Below are 4,409 nucleotides of genomic sequence, written 5' to 3'. Positions count from 1 at the left end.
TGGCTATGTTGGCCTATGATGTGTTTCCCCCCACCCTTTTTTGTCATGGAGGGTTTATATAGTGTTCTTTCCTGTTAAAGATATTTTATTTTTTTAAGATTTTATTTATTTATTTGAGAGAGAGAATGAGAGAGAGAGAGCACAAGAGGGGGTAGGGTCAGAGGGAGAAGCAGACTCCCTGCTAAGCAGGGATCCCAATGTGGGACTCGATCCTGGGACTCCAGGATCATGACCTGAGCCAAAGGCAGTCGCTTAACCAACTGAGCCACCCAGGCGCCCAAAGATATTTTATCTAAAAATGTAATAGCCACAAAATAAATGGAAGACAAGTACGCAATGTTGCAATAGATTGCAGAACTAATTTTTCTCTGTAGAAAGAATTTAATACCTATCAAAATCCTACCCTAAAAATATTAAAATAAAAATATTAGCAAATAAACTCCATGTACTGTTCCTTTTTTTTTTTTACATTCCCATATATACTTTTAAAAATTATCTTATCTAGGATCACCTAAAACATTCTGTTTTGTGCTTTGCAAATGTCTTTTATTTAAGGATACATCTCTGAAGAGCAGTGGCAAATAGATGCGTAGAAACCAGGGTTCCTTAAAACAGGAAAACATTCTAATTTAATCCGCTCAGATTTTTATGCCCCATGGACAAAAATGAAAAAGTGATTTTTAAAATGTGTTATCCTAGGCATAAAAATCAGGCTTTTTATTTTTGCCTTATTGGCTCAAAGTTAAAATTAACATAGTCCTCCATCGAGTTACCTTCTTTAAGTGTATTCTTAACACATTTCTACATCTAATTATTTTCATGGAATAATTCGAGATTGCCATATCCATCTTTCTTACCTCTCTCTACACAGACATGACTCCATCCATGTATCTGGGATACTTCTGAATATATGAAATACAGGCCATGTAGTTTGTTTCCTAACTATAAAAATTAAGTCAATGAATGAACACAAGTAAATCCGTAAGTGGTTTATGAAGCTAACAAGCCTCAGTTGCTCCATGGCATGAAAAGTTTAAACTTTTGGGTGTATTTTAGTAGCTTATGGGTATTTCCATTCTTGCCCTTTTCAGGCTGTTAAATGATTTTTCTAGTCAAACTCTGATCCCGGGTTTGGCCCACATTCTCTCTCCTGGGGCCCCATGAGATACTGGCTACTTCAAATGCTTGCTCCCTCCATCACTTATTATAAAATCTCCAGTGTCACACCACTTAATAACGTGACGGTAAGGGAGTAGATGAAATAACTTCCTTTTCGGCTTTTTAGAGGTATCTACTCTGTCCAGCTTTCCTGCATTTTCAGAGAGAGTCTTTGCTGTCTGAACACACAGCAGCCTCTTTTACAAAAGGCACTACCAAGCAGGCATGGCTGTAGGTTTTGTTTACCCAACCCAATGAGTACTCTGTTTACAAATTAAAACATACTTATGGGGGTGCCTGGGTGACTCAGTCGTTAAGAGTCTGCCTTCACTCAGGTCATGATCCCAGGGCCCTGGGATCGAGCCCGGCATCGGGCTCCCTGCTCCATGGGGGGCCTGCTCTCCCTCTCCTACTCTCCCTGCTTGTGTTCCCTCTCTTGCTGTGTCTCTCTGTCAAATAAATAAATAAAATCTTAAAAAAAAATAAAACATACTTATGATTTTCTCAAATTTCCACTCATTATCACATTGTCACAGTATTGTAAAAACTGATGTTTTTCCTCCCAAATTTTGACCATGTTAACAAAATAAACACGACTGTTAAAATTTCAGCAAGATTATTACATTTCTACTCCATTCTATTTATATTGCATAGTCACAGTTACTGTTTATGTCCAGTTTTTCTTGATACATGTTTACTATTAAATTAGTATGATATATCAGAGATTTGTAATTCCAATTTCAAAACCCTTGGGCCCAAATATATTTTAAAATTCAACAATGTTCAGATTCTGGAAATATAATACAATGCAATACCATGCAATAACACAATATAATGAATCCTCTTATTGTATAATTTCCGGGGAGGTTTGGGCCAGCACCACAGTCAAACTTATATTAAAATCACTATATTAATATCTTCTGAATATTTAGTGAGGTGAGTAAAATTATAAAAGAATATGTTTAGACTCTTAACTACAGGAAAAAAACTGATGGTTATCAGAGGGGAGGTGGGCGGAGGGGTGGGGGAAGTAGGTGATGCGGATTAAGGAGCACATTTACTGTGATGAGCACTGGGTGATGTATGGAAGTGTTGAATCACTACATTGTACACCTGAAACTAATATTACACTGTAAGTTAACGAACTAGAATTTAGATAAAAACTTAAAAAAAAAGAATATGTTGACTGAGGTGGGATTTCGGTTTTTGCCAAACAAAATACAGCTTTTTTTTATTTCTGAATTGTGAATGAAACACTTTATATTAAACAGCACTTTGTACTTTGTCAAGCATAACATACAGTTTGGTATTTGTATTTCTTTGCAAATATTTCCCCTCTGTCTAAAAACCTGTGCTCTCACATGTACGGCTATCCCAATACATAAAGAAAACACCTTTTTCCTCCAAGAGTTTAAAATTCAGTTCATGAAAAAATAAAAAAATAAAATTCAGTTCATGAACTCCTTTTCACTTTCTAAAAAAGCTAAACCTAGAAGTTTGCGTAGATAGATGTCTCAAAATATGAATAAAGCAATTTTAAGATTCACACATATTTTTAAAAAGAGGAAAATGTAACTTTGGTCAATTATAAACACACATTTTTTAGTGCTATTCAGAAACTAAATTTAACATTGTTTTAAGCAATGCTCCTTTGCTTCACTCAGTGAGACTCTGATGCAAATTCAGAAAAGTTGTTTTTATAACCTGGTCCAAAAAAAATATTATATGTCAATTCATATACATACAATTTCTACTTAAAAGCTACCAAAGGTAAACACACACAAACTTCAAAAGATAAAGGCAACCAAATTCAGTTCAAATCAAATTGATGTAATATCAAGTTATCCTTCTAGTATAAATATATTAGAATTAAAATACACAGAAAGAGAGAAGAGTGAGCAGGGGAGAGGGAGGCAAGTTTGAAGGGGAGGGCAGGCAGAGTTAGCAGCCCCCGAGGCTCTCCTCTCCCACCGCCCATCCCTTTCCTCTCTTCTCCCCCAGCCTCTCTCTCTCTCTCTCTCTCTCTCCCTCTCTGCCCCATAACTTTTCTCTCAAAAACCCCCTATTTAGCCAAAGGAAGGAGGTAAGGGGAATCCTCTCCCCTCCCCCCTCCAAAAAAACCCCAACTTTTCCAGTCTGCAGAAAGCAGGGAAGCGAGCGGTCCCCCGGCTGGCCATGGAGCTGCTGTGTGCTGCGAGGTGGACCCGGTCCGCAGGGCCCTGCCAAACGCCACCCTGCTCTATCTACGACGACCACGTTTTGCAGAACTTGCTCACCATCGAGGAGCACTACCTTCCCCAGTGCTCCTACTTCAAATGCATGCAGAAGGACATCCAGCCCTACATGCGCAGGATGGTGGCCACCTGGATGCTGGAGGTTTGCGAGGAACAGAAGTGTGAGGAGGAGGTCTTCCCTTTGGCCATGAATTACCTGGACCACTTCTTGGCTGGAGTCCCAACTCCTAAGACTAATCTGCAGCTCCTGGGTGCTGTCTGCATGTTCCTGGCCTCCAAGCTCAAAGAGACCATCCCTCTGATGGCGGAGAAGTTGTGCATTTATACTCACAACTCTGTCAAGCCTCAGGAGCCGCTGGAGAGGGAGCTGGTGGTTCTGGGGAAATTGAAGTGGAACCTGGCGGCCGTCACTCCTCACGACTTCATCAAGCACATCCTTCGTAAGCTGCCCCAGCCAAGTGAGAAGTTGTCTCTGACCCGCAAGCACGCGCAGACCTTCATTGCTCTGTGTGCCACTGATTTTAAGTTCGCCATGTACCCGCCATCCATGATTGCAACTGGAAGTGTGGGAGCAGCCATCTGTGGGCTCCAGGAGGATGAGGACGTGAGCTCGCTCACTGGCGATGCCCTGGTCGACCTGCTGGCCAAGATCACCAACACGGATGTGGACCGCCAGCAGCGGATTGAGATGGTGCTGCTCAACAGCCTGCAGCAGTTCCATCAGAACCAGGGGGATGGGTCCAAGACCAGGCCAGCACCCCTACGGACGTGCAGGATATTGACTTGTGAGGATGCAGTCGGGCCGAATGGGACAGATGCGCTCACATCTGCTCTCTCTTTCTCTCTGGTTGTGTTTTGTTCTTTATGTTTTAGAATGAAACTTTAAAAACAACAACAAAAATTCTGCCCCCACCTAGATCATACTGAAAGATTTTTTAGAAGTGAGAGAAAAAGGTCCTATAAAAATGGAATAACTAAAAGCATTTGGTGCCTATTTGAAGTACAACAGAAGGGAAT

At 40.7% G+C, this 4,409-nt stretch overlaps 1 pseudogene; it reads left to right on the top strand.

The window, feature by feature from the left end:
• Nucleotides 1-1,160: 1,160 nt before the first annotated feature.
• On the top strand, nucleotides 1,161-4,181 carry LOC113927889 (annotated as a pseudogene).
• The last annotated feature ends 228 nt before the right edge of the window (nucleotides 4,182-4,409 follow it).

This window comes from Zalophus californianus, chromosome 7 (genome assembly GCF_009762305.2).
Source record: "Zalophus californianus isolate mZalCal1 chromosome 7, mZalCal1.pri.v2, whole genome shotgun sequence".
Taxonomy (NCBI): domain Eukaryota; kingdom Metazoa; phylum Chordata; class Mammalia; order Carnivora; family Otariidae; genus Zalophus; species Zalophus californianus.
This window is presented reverse-complemented; position numbering and strand designations above follow the sequence as displayed.